Genomic DNA, 22009 nt, shown 5'->3' on the forward strand with positions numbered 1-22009 from the left:
GACTCCATGCTCTGAGCATCCATGAAATGCCTGGGGCAGTGCTGGCTGCCATGGTGCCAGTTACAGTAGCACAATCAACTGCCACTGCCTCACCACTATTTTTGGGCACAAAGGAGGTGTTTAGAGCTGCTGTTATGGGGTTTCTGTATATCTTTTTTTGACAGGCACATTAGCACTCCTAAATCAGTAATAATACTTGTAAATAGGTAATATAGTTTGAGGCTTGTACATATAATGATAGGTCTGGCATATGTGATGGGCTTATCAAAGTATTTCCTTTTGAAATCTGATCGTTTAAACTAAATCTGCCCATTAAACATGTTTCTTGGGTGTTACCATATGGAGGTTCTCCTATCAGAACAGCAGCATTAAAAATAACAACAAAATATGAAAAGGGGTGCTTTGATATGTTAATATAAAAGCAGAAGAGGTCACTGGTAATGGTTCACATTGAAGAGTAGGTTTGAAATTGAGGTCTGAAATGGGTAGCTGGTGATGGAAGTGAAAGCTTGGTCAAGTGTCATTAATAGCCCTGCAGGTGATAGGAAGGTGGAAAGGAATGCACAAGTCTTTCCCTCTAAATTTTATTTCAACTTTAGAAGGTTTTTGGTAGGTAGGATGTGCCTTGCATCCCCCTGTCACTATATATAGTTTTGTTTCTTAACATTTCATAGCATCAGGGAAAAATACAGTAGTCTCAGTAGTAGATGAAGAGACTTTAATGACTCAATGACATCAGGATAAAAGACCAATCATCTTATAATCACATACAATGAACTCTCACTAAATACATTGTCTATCATTAATCTGGGGCCACAAGCAGCATGCATTTATTATGCTGCCCCATTATTTCTTAATAGTATCTCAAATTCTAACTTGGAAATTGTATGTGCAGGATAAAGTGTGCAACATTTTTCAGTACTTGTCTTTTAAATGCCCCATGCTGAATGAGTTAAGTGATACCTACTTCGTGTTCTGAGATCAGTTACTCTGTAAGTAAATGACAATGCATGACTTGTGCAGAATCCTGCACTATATTTGTCACAACAGCAGACATCTTTCAATCAACTTTCTTTTTAAGTCTTTAACTTTGATATCATGGAGTGTGGTAAAATCACCTTCCACCGAGGTTCAATAACAAACTATTGCTAGCTATATAGATCTAGCTGTGTGTAAGCAGGCAAGATGCTGAGATTTTACAACTTCCCATGACAAGTCTGGTTTTAATATTTAAATTGTTGACACTTGTAGTTATTCAGCATCTGGTACTGGAAGACTACTGCTGCTTGCAGATACGATAATCACAGACTCTTTTCCTTCCTTCCACTCTACAGCTGCTGCTTAGCCCAAGTATTTGCAGATTTAAAACAAAAAATTCTGAGGTCACAGATGCATTTCTTAGCATTGTGATTGTTTATCTTGGAGCACCAGGTCCTCAATCAGCATGACTACTTTTTCCTTTCTCTTGTTCTTTACAGCAGTCTTGTTTTGGTATCTTTGTCACAGATCTCCCCCGGGAAGTCACAGCTTGTTTGGTCTTTCACGCTGATTTTTTTTTTTCTCTCTCCATGGAAAGTGATATCAACTATGCAAGACTGCAAAGACTCAAGTTCCCAAGTAAGAGCCTGCAAACCAAAGACAGGTGGTATACAAGTTAACAGGAATTTAGAGAGAGCAAGAACACAGGAATATTCAAAAATCAAACAGGCAGTAGAAATAATAAAAAAAAAAAATTCTAAATTTTGATTTATGAGTTCTAATATGCTTTGATATAAGTTTAATATGGTGGACCAAATTGAAGCTAAAAACCTTTTGTTCTTCATTCATCACAGTTTTATACCCCTACAAGTTCGAGGCCAGGCACAATGCTAAAGGAAATCGGTGGATGCCTTTCAATAGACTTCCATGGCAGTGTCACCAAGTCAGTCAGCTTTAACTGTGATAAGGACTCCACATTACTATCCAGCCAGAGCTCCTGAGCCTAAATAGCATACACCCCTCTCCAGGCAGGTCTGTCTCATTATGATGGCTGTACTCCCTGGCTATAAGTATACCTTGTACTAGAGTGAGGGCTGCACATACTCGTGGCATCTCTTCACAAATTAGCCCTCCTTTTTGAGGGGCTCTCCTGGTCCCCCCACCCCAAAATTACACTGGCAGAATCCAGCAATTATTTTTTCATTAAAGAAGACAAAAATAACTTTAAATACGAAATGCAAATAGTTGGGCAACTGAAGTGCAAAACCAAACATGCTATTGCTTACAGGCATGCTGCAAAACGTATTCTCCCTCATTTATTCATTCAACACTACAGAAGTGGCTCCTCTTGTGCATTGACCCATACAACAAAAACAGAAAAGTCTGTTCTTGATCCATCTGACTTGTAAACTGTAAAGGAAAGTATTATGGGGACAGAAGGAGAGCAAAAAAGGGACTGGCTATGACTTGAGGAGATAGATACTGCCCTGGGGAATGCTCCTTGCTTCCAATGCTTTTGCATTTTGCTTTGCAGAGCAAATGGGAAAACAAGCCTAAAGAGCAATGGGAGCAGAGATCAGGATCCTCCCTGTGGTGTTCCCCTTGCTTGGAATGCCTGCCCCATAGGGAATAGATGCCAAGGATGAAGTATAAGTTTTCTTGTGCCATCATTACCATGCTTCTTGATGTAGGAAAGGCCCCTTGGAAAACATACCCTAAAGTTCCTGACAAGGAGGAGTGTGGATCTAGGTTTAGACAGAGTGCTGGTTGCAAGACTCAAGGTCTCTGACTTCCTTGCAGGGAAATAAAGGACACGTGCAAAATTCAGCATTCCCTAGTTCCCTGTTACTAATCCACCTTGCCCCATGGATGACTACTGACATTCTCCTGAAAAAACATTTTTTCCTGGGATACCTCTCATTACACATCCAGCTCATATGGAAGGGTAATGTGACTATATGAATGAATAGTGATCAAGTTGTTTCAGATCAGCTTGTGCACTGCAGGCCAATATTCCTTCCCATTGCACTGATGCAAATCCATAGGCCTAGACTCTCTCGCACTACTGAAATGTACTCTGAAATAGTGTTCTGATTTACAATGGTATCACTTCACATGTACTTCTTGTCGGGACCCAGGGCAGCCGGCCAGCAGCTCTCCCTGACTTCTACCCGGGCAGATAAGGGTCTGGGGCCTTAGAAGGCCGTTAGGCGGGTATTTGTGACACGTGGAGTGGAATTAATTAGGCGGACGCTTATCGGTTGTAAAGCAAGATTGTTTATTTACGTCAAGGTGGTGTAAGACGGAGGTCAGAGATATTTAGTTAGTTATAGCTTAGAGATTGTCGTTTAGTTGTTTTGTAGATATATATATATATATGGGCCGGCGGTCGGCTTATCGGGCATGCGGGGCAAGCGTATGTCAGGGAGGTCGTGGCGGGAAGACGCTGACAACTGATCAAATTGTCAGATTTATTCTAAGGTGTGGGCAGAGTTGTCTTCCACTTTGCGAAAAATGTAAGCGGGTTTTGTTTGTATGATAGCCAATTGTTTTTTGCCACATCATAAATCTAATTAGAATCGCCAATTATCTAGCGGTCTTTGCTAGGGTGTTATTTTTATAGGGTTACTCCTTGTTTTTTTTGACCAATTATAATGATTTATATAAAGCAAAGAAAGCAAAAGTTTTTATCTCTGTTAGTGGCACAGCAATAAATTTTTTTTTGATATGCGCAGAAAAAAGCGGTTATTATCATTATTGTTAACCCTTAGTTAACCTAGTGCAGAAAAAACTGTTTTAAATGGTTATTATTTGTTTGTGACATGGGCACTACTTAATTTGGTTGTGACATGTCCCCTTGCCCATGGCACAGCAAGTAATATCATGTTTATATATAGACCATTTTGTTTATCATTGTTAGTATTTGGCAAGTGGGTATATATAAAAGCAAAAAGCGTGGTTAACTTTGTTTTGAGATATTGTAAAATTTAACAACCAAAACACACAAATATAGCAATTGATAACAAAAGCATAATGAAGGGTATTAACAAGTTGAGGAACCATGATTATGTGTCTCACCCAAACCAATGGAGAGGTTTGATAGCCAACCTTGGCCTATACCCGAGAGTCGGTTTGGCGTTTTTTGTAATTTTTTTTTATTTTTTTGTTTAAGACTGTCGAAACGCATCAAACCTTGTCATGTATCACTATTTGTGTTTTTTTTTTTTAACGATTTGACACTTTTTGTCCTCCATCTACCTACGACATATAATAAGCCTCTATATTTGTCTCTTGTGTTTTTTTGTGTTTCAGTTAAGAAACCAAACTAAAAAGGCAAAATTTTTTTTTCTCTCATTTAATGTTTTTGTTTATACTCGACCTTTTTGTGACAGCCCCCAAACCTTCAGATTATTAACGTTGTTTTTCTTTAATAATTTAGAGCTTTTTATTCAAAACATTATGACTTGGCTTTACTGTGTAAAGTCTCGAACAGGCTTTAAAACAAACAAAACAAATATGTATAAGATTATTAACAGGAAAAGAAAAACCATAAAATGAGTCGTTAGTTATGTCTTTGGACTAAAATGACAGAAGTTTTAGGACCGAGTTGGAGGTTTTGAAGTCAGCTCTGTTTGTCGAGAAATCTGTTGGTAACTGTAGAAATAGAGCCACCACCCTGCTTGCGACATATGAGCAGGCAGCCATTGTGGCGTCGACCCGGGTGTGTTGTAGGTTGGTGTTTGGTGATTCTCGCGATCGGGCAGTTATAGATTGTTGTTTCGTCTTCGCTGGGCCTGTAAGGGGACAAAACAGATGAACAGACAAACAAACAAAGAAAAGGGTGGCCATACTCGGTGAACAGCATGGCGGCGAGTTATCCAGTTGTGATGAGCTATGATGAGCGACCAGGTTTGATCGCCTTCTAGGAGCACAGAGTAGGAGCCAGGATACTGCTTGGGTTCGCAGATGACTTTCTTGTGCACTCGCGGATGTGGTTGACAATGGTGTGGTGTCTACGGGTGAGCTTCGGCTTTTATGGTTGGGGCTTTTGAAGCGCTAGTTTATAGATGCCCCCTTCAAGTAGTTGTTTGTTGGGGCAGGCTGCGGTGTTATCCGGAGTGCGCTGTTAGGCGTGGGTGCCTCCGGGGCCCGGACTGGTTGGCGGGATCGGTTGAGATTGGTAGCCTAGTATATGTGCCAGTTGTCGTTGTCCCGCATCTCTTAGGATGTGTAGCCGTTGTTTGGTAAGCGTGAAGTGGTTTAGGAGGAACCCAAACATGGCTCTTTTTTCTGGTGTCCTCTGGGGTGGCAGTCTTGATTCCTTTCGTAAGTTGAATTGGGAATGTCTTGGCCCTTGGTATTTGACTGGATATGTAGTAAGATAGCTTATGGCCATGGCTGAGTTTGTGGTTGTTGACTTCACAAGGGCTTGTAATCGTGGAAGTTGACTTAAAAGATTTTCTGTTGGCTGAGTAACAAGCAGGCTGAGGAGAAGGCGAAGGGTGATGGTATCCTCTTTTCTATAAATCTGTATGTATGTTTTGATGACATTAAGGGTGGTGGTGGTGGTTGTACCCTCTGGGTTGGTTATTTGCTTGGTTATTGTTATAGGATGAGCGGCAGCTGTAGTTGTTATAGTGTCTGATGGGAGGATCGGATTCTCGCTCGTTGCCCCCTCCCTGTGGGATGGAGGTGGGGCCGTTGGGAGCGACATTATCTCAGGGGGCGGGGTAGCTGGGTGGAGTTCCACCTGTTCTTTTGTGGCTCCGCCCTTCTTTTTTAGGTTCTCTGGGCAGCTCATATTTTTCTCGGTGTCATTTTTTGGTGGCAACGGAGGGTTTTGGCACGCTGCCATCTCCACAGCAGCTTTGCTGACTCATAGATTCATAGATGTTAGGGTCGGAAGGGACCTCAATAGATCATCAAGTCCGACACCCTGCATAAGCAGGAAAGAGTGCTGGGTCTAGATGACCCCAGCTAGATGCTCATCTAACCTCCTCTTGAAGACCCCCAGGGTAGGGGAGAGCACCACCTCCCTTGGGAGCCCGTTCCAGACCTTGGCCACTCGAACTGTGAAGAAGTTCTTCCTAATGTCCACTCTAAATCTGCTCTCTGCTAGCTTGTGGCCATTGTTTCTTGTAACCCCCGGGGGAGCCTTGGTGAATAAATCCTCACCAATTCCCTTCTGTGCCCCCGTGATGAACTTCTAGGCAGCCACAAGGTCGCCTCTCAACCTTCTCTTGCGGAGGCTGAAAAGGTCCAGTTTCTCTAGTCTCTCCTCATAGGGCTTGGTCTGCAGGCCCTTGACCATACGAGTTGCCCTTCTCTGTACCCTCTCCAGGTTATCCGCATCCTTCTTGAAGTGTGGCGCCCAGAATTGCACGCAGTACTCCAACTGCAGTCTGACCAACGCCCTATAGAGGGGAAGTATCACCTCCCTGGACCTATTTGTCATGCATCTGCTGATGCACGATAAAGTGCCATTGGCTTTTCTGATGGCTTCGTCACACTGCCGGCTCATGTTCATCTTGGAGTCCACTAGGACTCCAAGATCCCTTTCCACCTCTGTGCCACCCAGCAGGTCATTCCCTAGGCTGTAGGTGTGCTGGACATTTTTCCTCCCTAGGTGCAGCACTTTGCATTTCTCCTTGTTGAACTGCATCCTGTTGTTTTCTGCCCACTTGTGCAACCTATCCAGGTCTGCCTGCAGCTGTTCCCTGCCCTCCGGCGTGTCCACTTCTCCCCATAGCTTTGTGTCATCTGCAAACTTGGACAGAGTACATTTGACTCCCTCATCCAAGTCGCTGATGAAGACATTAAAGAGTATCAGTCCAAGGACCGAACCCTGCGGGACCCCACTGCCCACACCCTTCCAGGTCGAGACCGACCCATCTACCATGACTCTTTGGGTGTGACCCTCTAGCCAATTCGCCACCCACCGGACTTTGCAGTCATCCACGTCACAGCCTCTTAACTTGTTCACCAGTATGGGGTGGGATACTGTATCGAAGGCCTTCCTGAAGTCTAAGTATACGACATCCACCCCTCCTCCTGTGTCCAGGCGTTTCGTAACCTGGTCATAGAAAGAGACTAGGTTGGTCAGGCACAATCTGCCCGCCACAAACCCGTGCTGGTTTCCCCTCAGCATAATTTGTCTTGCCGGGCTCTCACAAATGTGAGCCTTGATAATTTTTTCAAAGACTTTACCAAGGATGGAGGTGAGACTGACCGGCCTATAGTTGCCTGGGTCCTCCTTCCTCCCCTTTTTGAAAATGGGGACCACGTTAGACCTTTTCCAGTCCTCCGGGACTTGGCCCGTGCGCCACGAGCGTTCGAATATTCCCACCAGTGGCTCTGCAATGATGTCGGCCAGTGCCTTCAGCACCCTCGGATGGAGCCCATCCGGGCCTGCCGACTTAAAGGCATCCAGTTCTTCCAAGTGACTCTGCACCACCTCAGGATCTACGTATGGAAGTCTGGCGCCTTGCTGCTGCCTCTCTACAACCCCAGTGAGAGACTTGTCGTGCCCCTCACTTAGGAACACTGAAGCAAAGAACTCGTTGAGGAGTTCAGCCTTGTCCCCCCTATCTGTCACCAATTGTTTCTGCCCATTTAGCAGCGGTCCTATTCCTCCCTGGGCCTTCCTTTTACTCCCTATATATCTAAAAAACAATTTCTTGTTGTCCTTTACTTGGGTTGCCATCCTCAGCTCCATGGTAGCTTTGGCCCACCTAACTGCCTCCCTACAAGCACGAGCAGAGGAGGTATATTCATCTTTAGTGATCTCACCCTGTTTCCACTTTTTATGTGCTCCCCTTTTGGCCCTTAGGCTGCCCTGGATTTCTCTGGTCAGCCAGGGAAGCCTCCTGGCCCCTTTCCCTCTTTTGCCTCGCTCAGGGATCGTCTTGCTTTGTGCCCGAAGGATCGTTTCCTTTAGGCACAGCCACCCTTCTTGGGCTCCTATCCCATCAAAACTCCTACTCTGCAGTGCTTCCTTGACTAATCGCCTGAGTGCATTGAGATCAGCTTTCCTAAAGTCTAGCACTTTCACCCTACTAGTTACCTTACCCACTCGCCGTCTTATGTTGCATTCTATTATAAGGTGATCACTGTCTCCCAAATGGCTACCGATCTGGAGGTCCCCTATCATGTCATCTCCTGTTGCCAATACCAGATCCAGTATGGCATTCCCCCTAGTGGGACCATGCACCTCCTGTGTCAGGTGGAGGTCCTGTATACAGGTTAGAAACCTGCGTGAGTGATGGGACCTTGCTGTCTGCGTCTCCCAGCAGATGTCCGGGTAGTTTAGGTCCCCCATGACTACCGCCTCTTTAGCTGTTATGGTCTCTGAGAGTTGCCTCAGGAGCCCCGCATCTATTTCTTCCCCTTGGTGTGGGGGTCTGTAGCAGACCCCTACCACCAAATCCCTTTCTCCTTGCCCCCCATGTAGCCTAACCCACAATCCTTCTACTTCCTCAACCTCGGATTCTGTCTTGATGAGGGTTGATGTATATTGCTCACTGACGTAAAGTGCAACCCCCCCCCCTTTCTTCCCCGACCTGTCCTTTCTATACAATCTATAGCCCTCAATATGTACCGCCCAGTCATGGGATGAATCCCACCAGGTCTCTGTTAGCCCCACTAAGTCATAGGTGTTTAGTGCAAGCAGGAGCGCTAGTTCACCCTGCTTGTTCCCCATGCTCCTAGCATTAGTATATAGGCACTTGAGCCCTGCGACTGGTGCCTTTGCTGCCCCCCCTGTAGCTAACTGGGTTTTTAAGTTTGTATTTTTACGCAGTAGGAGTGATACTATATTAATCATCTTTTCTTTGTCCCACTCAGAGCTTGTCCACTCCTTTCCAACTCCCTCCTCTCCTCTCAGCGAGAAGTAGCCGCTGACGCACCCTGTCTCCGCTCCGCTCACTTGGCGATAAGCGATGTGGGCCCATAATTCATCCGCGTTATCTACACGGCGCCCCCCCCCCACTATACCAGGGGCAGTTTTTAATTAATTCTCACTCCATCACATTTCCCCTTGATCCTGTTCGTGACACCATGTCGGGACCCAGGGCAGCCGGCCAGCAGCTCTCCCTGACTCCCACCTGGGCAGATAAGGGTCTGGGGCCTTAGAAGGCCGTCAGGCGGGTATTTGTGATGCGTGGAGCGCAATTAATTAGGCGGACGCTTATCGGTTGTAAAGCAAGATTGTTTATTTACGTCAAGGTGGTGTAAGACGGAGGTCAGAGATATTTAGTTAGTTATAGCTTAGAGATCGTCGTTTAGTCGTTTTGTAGATATATATATATATATATATATGGGCCGGCGGTCAGCTTATTGGGCATGCGGGGCAAGGGTATGCCAGGGAGGTCGCGGCAGGAAGACGCTGAGAACTGATCAAATTGTCAGATTTATTCTAAGGTGTGGGCAGAGTTGTCTTCCACTTTGCGAAAAATGTAAGCGGGTTTTGTTTGTATGATAGCCAATTGTTTTTTGCCACGTCATAAATCTAATTAGAATCGCCAATTATCTAGCGGTCTTTGCTAGGGTGTTATTTTTATAGGGTTACTCCTTGTTTTTTTTGACCAATTATAATGATTTATATAAAGCAAAGAAAGCAAAAGTTTTTATCTCTGTTAGTGGCGCAGCAATAAATTTTTTTTGATATGCGCAGAAAAAAGCGGTTATTATCATTATTGTTAACCCTTAGTTAACCTAGTGCAGAAAAAACTGTTTTAAATGGTTATTATTTGTTTGTGACATGGGCACTACTTAATTTGGTTGTGACACTTCTGTGTAAGTGATACATTTGGCATTAAAGATACATTGGGTAAAATGTATAAACAGCATTGGAAAAGGGGGCTTCCCAGGCAGTACCTTTCCTCATGGGCCACAGAGTTAAGACTTGTTTCATTTATTCTTCTACTAACCCTATGGCTTTCTCTTTAGGGTGCCCAGTGAGCCAGCTTCAAGAGAAGGGGAGTGGATGGTACTTAACTATTTCTGTCCCATACCTTGGAGGTGAGAACACTCTGAGACAGGAGATATGGGTTTAAACCCTCAAAAGCCAAGGTGGTGTCCCACTTTCTGGGCAAATGTTCTAAACACTGGACTACTGAGAGAGAGCTTTCTGCTGTTGCATTTGTCTATTGCCTCAGGTGAGAAGTTCTGCTAAGAGACACAGGCCTTATGCAGGCAGAAGGAAGTAGAAGCTAAGCAGATGGAAACATATTAGCATTGTGGTATGTGTACCACCAGAACCACCACTGTACCACCAGTGGTACGCAGAAGGCTGGGGGGAGGGGCACACACAGACAGACACCCAGCCGCAGCCTGCTGCAGGTGGCCAGGAACAAAGCCTGACCACATATGGAGCAGTGCCCAGCAGGTAAGTGTGTGGGTGGGGAGGGGTATGGGGGAAAGAAGGGGCAGGGGGGCCAAATCAAAGACCCTAAGGTGTGGGAGGGAGTAGGGCAGAGGCAGGGCCTGGGGTGTATGGGGCCCCAGGATGGGTCTTGGGATGGTCAGAGCCCCAGGTGTCTTGTACAGGGGCACCAGGGGGCTCCTGCCACTGCATGCACCCTGGGGAAGACATGGGAAGCACATGCCTCCGTATTTGTGCACAGGATGGAGATGGGCTGCCTGCTGTGTGCTGGGCTCTGCGCTCCATTGCCATTGTGTCAAGGGCTGCATATGATGCCATGTGCCTCCTGCGTGCTGGCTGTGCTGCATCCCCTGCCCACCGGGAAGAAGGAGGCACAGCATGGCATCAATCATGGCTCCCAAGGCAATGGCAGTGAGGCACAGAGCCCAGCATGCAGCAGGCAGCCTGCCTCTGCCCCATGCTCAAATCTGGGGGGCACGTGCCCCTCATGCCTCCCCTGGGGTGTGTGTAGTGGTGGACCTCAGTAGCAGGAAGGGCCATGTCCTTCTGTGCTGGCCCTGCTGGGAGGATGGGGCAAGCCGGCCCAAGGAAAGAAAGCCCCCAGGGAGCAGCGGGGCTGGGCTCTGTGCCCCATTGCTATAACACATGGCTCCTGAGGCAATGTCCTGCTGTGCATCCTGCTGCCAGGTGGGCAAGGGATGCAGTGCAGCCAGCATGCAGGAGGCACATGGTGTTGTGTGCAGCTCCTGACGCAAAGGCAGCAGGGCACAGAGCACAGCGGCCAACCTGCCTCTGCCCTCGCACAAATCTGGGGGGGCATGTGCCCCCCATGCCACCCCTGGGGATGCATGCAGTAGTTGGGAGCCATGACCCCCCATGACTTTGTCCCATGACCCTCTCCAGCCCCAGGTTCCCATTCCCCCCAGCCTCCCCCCGTCCCACTCCTTCCCCTGTCCCTTGCCCCCTCACCCTTTCCCTCTCCTCCTGCCCTGCCCCCTCCACAGACTTACCTGCTGGGCACTGTGTGTGTGTGCTCTGTCAAGCAAGCTTTTCCCCCACACCCTACCACCCCCCCCAAAGACATCCCCAAAAGCATCTCTGGAGGGGAGGTTTACACTATCTTTTTTCCAATTTCCAATTGTTTTTTATGGCTACCATAACTGATAAAACAATGTTTTATGATTACTAAAGGTTTTCAAGTTGGTTTAATACATAGTCTGTTACCTATGTTTATGAAAAATTTGCTGGTGGTACTTAAAGTTGTATCGTTTTAAATTGGTGGTATGCAGTCTGCTAGAGTTTGGGAACTGCTGTATTAGCATATGTTAAAATTCCCCATTGGAAGGAATGGAAGGGTCCATAAGCTCTCCATTTTAAATACAGGTGAACTGTGTGTCTAGCAGCTGAAGCAGAATGCCTCCCTGATCTTGGTGAGAAAGTTAGGATTTTGCCAGCAGCTATGCATTAGACACCTAATGGACAAAATAGAATTTAGTCCAAGTGTCCCACCTCATAAGTTCTGGCTACCAGGATATCAAGTCATTTTCATTCTACCTGACTTAGTAAGCATTAATGCATTTTATGCAAAGTGGAACAGCATCAGCATGAGAGCAGGTCACTCCAGTGCATCTTGTATTATGGTGGCTAGGGCTCTGCCTTTTGTTTTGGGAGGTGAAAGGCATGAAGAAAGGAAGTTGAACTTGAGTCTTCCAGATCCTGGAGTCACGCTCTAACAATTGCATATTGAGTAGAGGGAGGGAGCTATCATCATATCCTGCCCTCCTCTCAAAATGTTTTAAGATTTTAAGCCTGTGTTTTCTTGAGTTTTATTACAAATACCCCCAAAATGAAAAACTGTTTCAATTTTTCCAATATTAAGGAGTTTTTTTGGTTCTTTTTCAGTGAGGAAAAATTGAAGAAACCCCATTGTGGGTCAGCCTACATCTTTCTTTCTTCAGTTTAATCACAAAAATCAATTCTTATCACAGCTCTAGTCTTTTTGCTCCTTTAAGAAAATATGCTGCAGAGATGCTGAAAATATTGCCTCTAAATGTTACAATTTTAACAGTATCTCTGAGAGGCATGGATTTTTTTATTTTTTCTATTGGACCAACTGTATACATGAGAGAGCTGCTGGACAACTTTCAGGCATCAAGTGCCTTTCCTCAGGTTTAGGAAAGAGGTAGATGCAGGCTAAGCTAAGTATCAGAGAAAAACCTTTCACTTGATGCCCAAAAGCTTGTCCAGCACCTTTCCCACCTATATAGTTAGTCTAATAAAAGATATCACAAAAAATCCTTGACTCATAATTTTCCTGGACCATCATGGCTACAGCAAGACTCCAACCCTACTACAATCATGCCTGCATGATTGGCTGATATTCTAATTTATACTTAAGTCAAATTCAGAACTATAGAAAGCAACTTTAAATTCATGAGGCTATTGCAACTATTTCAATGAAACTACATCAGTTTTCCTTTTAAGAAACTATAATTTGAGAATGGCTTCTGCTGAATTTATTTGGTTGCATAGTTAGGCTAGTCAGTGGAACACAAGAAATACAATGTGACTTCTACCAAATGACTTGCTCCATGTGACTAAAGGAATAGGTTTCAGCTAGAAATGAACCACAAAGAAAAGCTTGGACAATGCGGGTAACCTGTCAAAAAGAGATCTTAGCTTCATTCCCATAACATTACTGGCACAGGAGTAGTTGGCTTCATGGGGGAGAAATATCATACTGAAATTTGCAAAATGCTCCCCTGGTGAGTAGTGTGACCTATTGGATAAGGCACTGGCTTGGGGGCTCAGAAGACTGGGTATACTGTTGTCAAACAGCTTTAGGCTTCTGTGGTTTCCTGGTATAAATCCTGGTTTCTATATAGAATCAAAGTGTTTCAAAGGAGGCATGGACAGATCCAGGGTGCAGTAATGCAGTTGCACCCTTTTTTATTCTTGTTCCACCCAAACTTCAAAACCAAGTGCCTGGAGGTGGCAGCAGCATTTCTATTCAGGCAACACTGATTGAGTCAGTTGACTTCAGAGCTTATTATGATCTACTTGGTTCCTGCTACTCTTTGTTTAATCCACAGATGTCAATGACCCTCTCTCCTTTTTAATGGTCTTGATGTTTCAGTATTAAAACTATGTCTTCCAGAATTTTGCTGTTTGGCAGCCATTCCTGGTAATGTGTCTCTTCAATTTCACAGCCCTGGAGACTGTTTTTTAGCTCTGGTTAAAAACCTTCAATTTGTTGTGGTAATATTACCTCAAGTGTAGAAATGACTGACAGTGAAGTATTGGAAGAACTGTCAAGATGATCAAGAAGGCTATTTTATTTTATGAATCTGAATAAGAGATGTGCATTTAATTATAATGACTGCAGGACTAATGAAATATATTTGGACTATTTTGACTATTTTTGTCTAGTTTGTTGTGGTTTCTAAATTTAACATATAAATTTACTGGAATGTGCACTAATTTGCTAGATTATATTTGTATTTGTTTTCATTTAAAACTGAATAATATAGCTGTAGACCCCTACCATATTAGTAAAGTTTCTAGTTTCCAACTACATAGTTTTCATCTATATGATGATATGTTTTATCTGTACCAGCTCCCACCATTCAAAATCCTAGATCCACCCATGAAAGTAGGGACTATGTCTCATTTTGCATGTGTACTACACCAAACAACATGGGGTTCTCATCTCTGACGTACAATAGTAATTACAATTACAAGGTCACTTCCTGGCCACAATACCTAAATATATCCTAGTTGGCTGGCAGAGGAATGAAGGTGAAGTTGAAGTACTTCTACAGTTTTGAGTCCAAAAGCTTGCCGAGTTTTGCTTTTTACTGATGATAATGAATGTTGTTTTACTTTTAAGGCAGTGTGATTTTTTTTTTTTAAACTCTCTATATACTGCACAGTTTTCTTCCCCATTCATCATGCTGTGCTAATACAATATTACTCCCACACAAAGAGAACTTACAGAAGGAAGGTGCTTTGTTAGGGAATAAAGGACTTTCTTTTAGAGGTCTGTCACATGTTAGCCCAGAAGGTGATTAGCAAGTACCGAAGAATTTCAAGGACAGAAACGCACAATAGTCGAGCACAGACAATACATGCAGGCATCTGAAGCCAAATGATTCACACTGTTCAGAAACCAGCTGGGAGATATCGGAGCCAGTGCAACCCATCTGTGTAACAAAAAGAAACAAAACTTGGACGGTGGTTTATGCTTTGAATGATGTTGAGACATGTTGATGCTGGAAATAAGGCTCACAAAGTGAATAGGTAGGGGCCCCTGTGTACATTACTTTCTGTGACGCATAGGTTAAAGCATAAAAGAGTATTGGGCAATTACTTACACAGATGATCTACACATCTGTGCAGATTTGATGGATTTTGTGTATTGCACAGATAATCCAAGGAAATATCCTCCCATTATTCCTAATGACATTGGTTCTGCTGAAGTGAAAGAAAATCAATGAATAATGTATAAGCACTTCCATTAAATGAAGAAAATTGTCCCTTAAGAAAAAAATAAAGTAAAATATTCTAAGCAGCACTTATTGTAAAAGGGCATGTTATACAAATGAAAAGAAATCCCAGGCTTTTGAACAATAAGATAATTGACTGAGAATGCTCATAAGGTGTTCAAATTTTTGGTATAGAGGAGAAGAAATTACACAGTGCATCCCTCCTAGGCACCCTTGGGTATAAGTTAATCACTTTTCATTAACAAAACCTATTGATATACTTGGTATTTCTAGTTTATTTTTCCCCCAACAATATTGACATGCATTCTAAAAGAATAGCTCTGAAGATTATTTTTTTTAACTGTATTTGTCAGTTGAGCTGTATTCTTATGTGGATCTATATCTACAAGCAAACATAAACTACTGGCAAGTAAGTACTAAGTACTAGACAAGATGCTTACTGCGCAGTAGTTTGTTATTACTCTGCAGTAGCATCTTTGGGCATGAAGCATGATTCGATGCTCTTGCGCAGTGGTAATGAGTTACTACGCATTAAATGTCACCAGGCACCCATGCCAGGACACTACTGCGCAGTCATTTAGTACTGTGCAGTAACAACTGTGCAGTGGGAGTCTCGTGTAGATGCCCCCAGTGGTCCTCTGTACTTAATCTGCAGAAACTAAGGCTACATCCATATAGCCTCCACAGTGAACCAGGAGCATTGCCAAGAGATAAACCCTACCTCTGGGCATTGGCTAGACTGGCTCTGAATGTGCCTGCTCCACTGTATTCAGGTTTTCCAAACACACACTTAGCTTAGGTCTCTCATGTACTTGGATGGATTTTCTACATTACCTAACTGGCAGGCTTCATGGGGAATAGGCTGGACTGTGCAGGTGTTACCCCTCTAGGGCCATGGGAATAAGGCCAAGAGCATTGCTTAGACCAACCTGTCACTGGCTGAGTTAGAGAGGCAAGGCTCTTTAACTGAAGATGTACTACCTCATGCTTATAGTTTAATGAATCATTAAGTTTAGTCAGGTGGTGGCTGTCCTGTAAATGGTGGCTTGTCTGATGCAAAGCATTTTGAATGAGTTTCCTTTGACTAGAGGTGAGGCCAAGATCCTTAAAAACACACACAATCCTCTTCTCAGCTTGTCTGTGGGCACAGAGGCCATGATTTATTCAATGTACTTCTAGTAAATAGGCTGACATACGATATGGAAAGTTTTCTATGTGGTTCATGTGCAAAGATTCACATGTATTATTGCCTAAAAGGGATTTGATCAGGTGTCTAGATGAGGTGCAGAATTATTAGGTTTTAATCTAATATCCCTATTACTGTCTTTGGAGGAGGGGAATGCAGGCCCTAAGGCAGGGGTGGGAAAAATATGGCCTGCAAACCAGATCCAACCTGCCAACAGGCTGATTTGGCCTGCAGGTGGATGGCCACTAACTCACTGGATTAGGCCCATGGGTGGGACTGCTTCTGTCCAGCAGCACCAGGCATCAGCTGTGGACCTAGGCGGCTAGCAGCATCCACTATGGATGCCCAGGCAGATTCAGGAGCTTGGACTCAGAACCTGCTGATACAGTCCACAGGTGATGCCACTGCCCTCCTGGTGTGGTGGAAGCTCCTGCCTGGAGCCCTGACCCAGAATTTGCTAGCGGTATCAGCTGTGGACCCAGGCAGGAGCGGCTACCATGCTAGGTGGGTGACAGCATCTCCCTCTGACTCCTTCTGTCTCTCTCCCCCTCCCTCCAGAACCTAGCCAAAGTTGATGCTGTCATCTGCTCAGCACAGCAGCAGCTCCTGCCTGGGTCCATAGCTGAGCATCAGGGCTCCTAGAGAACTATAGCTTTAGTTGGGTTCTGGAAGGAGGAGAGGAGAAGGAGAGAGAGAAAGAGAGAGGCAGAGGGGGAGAGAGAAGGAGAGGGGCAGATGGAGAGACAGGCAGAAAAAAGAGGAGAGAAAGGGAGAGAAGACGAGAGAGGCAGAGAGAGAGAAGAGAGGAGAGGAAGAAAAGAGAGACAGAGAGAGAGAGAGAAAGAAAGAAGAGTGAGAGAGACAGAGAGATACAGAGATGGATGTGGCCCTTAACAGGTCCTCAAAACTCATTAAGTAGCCCTCCAGTCAAAATAATTGCCTACCCCTGCCCTAAGGTATAGATCTGTTTGGAACATTTCACTGAAACTTGGTGTTTCATCACAATTGAAGTGTTGCAAGTAGATGTATGGGTCTCCACAAAACTTCTGTTGAAAACGTGAAAGCGAGACTGAGACACCCAAGTTCAAATCTTTGTTCTGTACAATGGGAAATAGAAAAAAATTTTCCTCAATCAGGCTGAGGAAATAGGGACTTGAATCTAGGTTTTCTACCTCAGGTTGGTACTCTAATCATATGCACATTTGAGATGAAAAATTAATCAGATGCAGAACAAAACTAAATTTTGAAACACTGGAAGTTACCATGACACCAGATCATTGTCCCCTGATCAAATTCAATATTGTGGAGAAGGAATGATCTATTACAATGGACTATTACAAGACTATAGCAGCAATGGTAAGGATTGGTAGGTCATTCTTTAGTGTAGCTCACAGATCATTCTGTTCTTTTATCTGATGACCTCTGTGTCCCAGTCTAAATAGAAGTAGTGTTCCCTTGTTTCTCCCTCAGTAAGGGAAGACAGATGGCCACATCAAAAGATGTTGAAGTAAGGCCAATTCCTGATTATTCTAGAAGCTGAGTGAGACTGGAGTTTTAGTAGGAGAAAAAAGGTTGGTAGACCAGTGATGGCCAAAGTGAGAGTCCACATGACTTTTCATCACACCTGATCAAGACTGGAGGAAATACTGAATTACCTTCTACTTGTAGTTTCCTTGGGTTTTTTGGTAAATGTAAATAAAGACAGCAGTGTAAAAAATGGTAATATGCTGTAACTGCATAAGTGGCTCCTTTAAATTATTATTTAACTTTCAAGTATTAATTTATAAAGCAATAGTCCAGATTAATACACTTTCTTACAGAATAAATACAGTGAAACTCAATGTTTCTTACTTAAAATGAAATCAGAGAAGCAAGCCCATTAGTAAACAGAGGAGTGAATAATTCACTAATGTCAGCCTGGAAAAGGTCACAAAAGAAACCTCTCATTAGTTATTGGTAATAAAATAGCTTTGTGATGTAACAAACTATAGTGAAGAATACAAAAGTACCAAAAAGAAAAATTTCAAGTTATGGATAGTTTGAGTCTTTTAAAATTTTGCATCAGTGAGGTGGTCTGTTTCAAATACTTATTGTTCTTGAGCCCCAGGAACTATTTTGCTGGTCTCCCTTACACTTTTTGGCTCTAGTGTTACTTTACTGTAGTTCAGTCTGATTTACAGTTGTGTGATATGAGTTCTGAAATGCTTTTAAAAATGGTTTGTAAAACTGGAAATCATAGAAAATAAAAAACACACCTAAAAAACCACATCTAATTTGGCATGTGAAAAAACACTTGTTACTACCACAGGTCAAGAAGAGCAGGAATGGATGCAGCTATGGAAATTTATTCATGTACTTTTAATGAAAGGTAACTTAGCAAGCTAAAAGGAGAATAAATATCAATTGTGACCTGGAGTGGAGGGACTGTGTCTCATTTCGGATCCCATTAAACCAGTAGTGCTCAACCTCTGGCTTGCAGGTGGAACAGGATCATCTAGTCCAAGGGACTCCCTATGGATCTGTAAGTTTGGTGGTGGGGGAGCACTGGCAGTGTTAATTGCTTTGGCTCTGGGGTCATGCCAGGGCTGAACATAGCATGCGAGGTTGCACTGGCTCTGGGGTCATGCTGGTCTGGGCTACACCATGATCAGATCTCACTCACACATGAGTGGGCTCCAACCTGCTGGCCAGTCCTATGCCACTCATCATGCCTAAGCTTCAGAGAAGTTGAGCACTACTGCATTAAACCATCTCGGGCTTTATCAAATATTACTAGAATCCATTAAAAGCTACCATTTAATTCAATTGGCTGTGCATCATGCCCTTAGTACTTTTAATTTCTATTTATTTTACAGTACAAGTATTTTGGTTAAGTTTAAAATAAATATACTTCTTAGGTGCTTAAGACCCCTTTAAGTCATTTACACTGCCTAGTTGCTAGGCTTTGGCATGCACTGATTAGTAACAAAGAAGACAAGACTTGGGCCCAGGAGTGCCACTGGAAATGGTATAGTCTTATTCTTCTATCATCCCCAGTAAGGGTAGGCTTGTGCTTCTTACTACCTGTATACTTTTGCTGTCATGTTCTACAATTGCTAGGGATTGACCTAAATATGGTATTTGGCAGTGAATGCAAAAAAAATTGCTGGTTGATGACATTTTCAGCCTTCTAGTTCAGTTATTTTATATCAAGGAAAAGGCAGCTTCAAGGCACTTAATAGGCTGGTGGATGCTATTCACTTTAGCCTAGGTATTTTGCTTAAAGATCATCAAGCAAGTTATGACAAATGTCTGCAGGTGCTCACACAAGTGGGTCACATATAATAAAGTAGGAAAATATTTGGTGTAAGACTGAAGAACTTCCCACTCAAAAACAACCTGAAAATTCAGCATTAAAATGTCTTCTCTACTTAATTCTCTGCTCTCTCTAGACTTATAATTCAAGGAATATTAAAATAATGCAAATCTGAAAGAAGGATCAAATGTAGCTTGTCAACTCATCAGAGGGAATCAGGATACTGTCTATAGAGAGGAAGGAATACTCACAAACAAGTAGGGTACATAAATATTTCAGCAGTGAATCCCTTTGTAAGCTTATTTTTAAGTGGCTGGTTAATGGACAAGTGGATATATCTTATAAATTACCTCTGAAACAGTGCATCTCTTCCAAAAGAAGAGCACTTCAAGCATTTCATGTCATTAACTTTTTACTGTGTTTTAAATGAACTGTAAACTGCTATAACATTATATTGTTTTTGTTTCCCTTCATATGCCATATACCCAGGTACATTCAACACCATTGTGCAATTGTACCCCACAAGCCTTCCTGAATTAGTCTCACAACACTGCCATCTTTTACTCACCTGGGAGCGGTGGGAGCTAAGTTGCAGCTCCTGCTTCCAGCACTGTTTCTGTAATGTATTCAGTGGGCATATCTACACGTGCAATTAATGCTAAGCAATAACCTCTGGAGTTTATTGTTCCCAGGCGTGGCACTGAATGTGTACCTTGGCCACAGCACGTTGAGTTGGGTCAGAGCTAGCCAGCAGGCAGCCCCTGCACTGAAGCACCCTCATGCCCCAGCCAACCGTATCAGTGTCTACACATGTGCTACTGCATAGTTAATTAGTTTACTCCTGTCTAATAGCACTGCACATATAGAAGCCAAGACATTTACTGAGGAGCTATTAGTCTATTCTGCAGTAAATGTCTCATGTAGGCCCAGTGACTAGTTACTGCAAATATTAGTAGTCAATTAATCATAAGCCTTTTATAAATGGAGGAACTGAGGCAAAGAGAGACTTAAAGCTCAGATTCTCAACAGTATTTAGATTTAACTCCATGCAAGATCACAACATCTCAGCCTAGTGGAAACCTAAACCCTAAGTTAGACACCCAGGCCTCTACAATACATGGGGAGAAGTAAGCAAGTAATAGTCAAATGCCAGGGGACATGGGTAAGGGTAGAGAGGGGTTTAAGAATCTAGGCAGCTGAGATGATGTGCCTGACTGATATATATCAATCAGAGATGAGATCTGCTCAGATCTTCAGATATGGCTCCTTTATTAGGTACATAAACTAGGTACACCCATGCTGTAGTGTATCAGTTATAATGGGATGTGCCACTAGGACTGTGTGAAGCTTTGGTCCCTGATATGATTTGGCAGAGATTTGGCCCAATTTGGTGGCTGAATTGCCAAATCTGAATTGAATCAGAGGACCCTTTAATCTCTCCGAATAGAATTGGAATGCTCTGATTTGATTCAGAGATTCAAAAAGATTCAGAGATTCGGGCATAGACACAGCTTTAAATGATTTTTCTACATACTCAAGGTAGCAGGCGGCTCATGAATGCTGCAGTGCTGGGGCACATGGAGTGTCCCACAGAAGCACGGTGGGCTCCCCAGCGCACTTGGAAGCAGATCCGGAAGTGGACTAGAAGCAGTTCTGGTCTACTTCTGGGTCCACCGGGGAGCGTGCTGAGGGGCCCCCCAGCCCCACCTGGCTCAGCAGCTGGTGCCTTCTGGGTCTAGGGGGGCACCTGGGGTCCCCCCATGGCCAACTGCTGAGCTGGGAGGTGCAGGGGGGCCCCCCGCATGCTCCCTGGCAGACCCAGAGGTGGACCGGAAGTACTTCTGGTCCACTTCCAGGTTCACCACCAAGCACATGGGCCCCCCTGCCCACACACACACTCCTGTGGGATGCTCCATCTGCTCCAGCATTGTAGCGTTCACAAGCCACGCTGGTACCTCGAGATATGTAGAAAAACTTTTAAAGCTGTGTCTACCTCTGAATCACTGATTCTCTGAATCAGCATCAAATCTTCTGATTCAGGGACAGCAATCCGAATCAACAAATCGAATCACTGTCCCTGATTTGGGCCAAATCCAAATTGAATAGGGCCTGCTTCGCACACCCCTAGTGCGCACCTCTCTTCTGCTTGCACTTGTCCCTGTCTCTGAATGAGTACTTTGCTGGCTTTCCATCTGTTGATTGTCTCCACTCCTTCTAACAGAGGCTTGTAGGAAACAGATACTCCGAGCACCTTTGATCATTTGAGAATACTGCTTTGGGAAGTCTGGCATTTGGGCTCAGAACAGGTCACCATATACTGAGCCATGCAAATGTTGATTGGTATTAGTACTAGCTTGAGTTTAAAGCAGTCACACATTCAGGCTAGCAAGGGCCTGGAGGACTGAAAGGTAAGAATCTCTCCCTCCAATTTCAGGATTCCCCCCTGCTCCCTGCCCCCCCACCCCGGATTCCCCCAGTTCCCTCCAGCCCCTGGGGCTTCTCCTCTGCTCCTCATGGTTTCCCCCTGCCCCCAGGGCTTTTTCCTATCTCCCTGCCTGCTTACTTGTGGCTGCCCATGCTGTCTGTCCTAGGCAAGCAGGCAGGGACAAATTAACCTGCCTGTCTGGCCACCACCACCACTGCTGGGCTGCTCTTTTCCAGGC

Source organism: Alligator mississippiensis, chromosome 3 (genome assembly GCF_030867095.1).
Source record: "Alligator mississippiensis isolate rAllMis1 chromosome 3, rAllMis1, whole genome shotgun sequence".
Classification (NCBI taxonomy): Eukaryota; Metazoa; Chordata; order Crocodylia; family Alligatoridae; genus Alligator; species Alligator mississippiensis.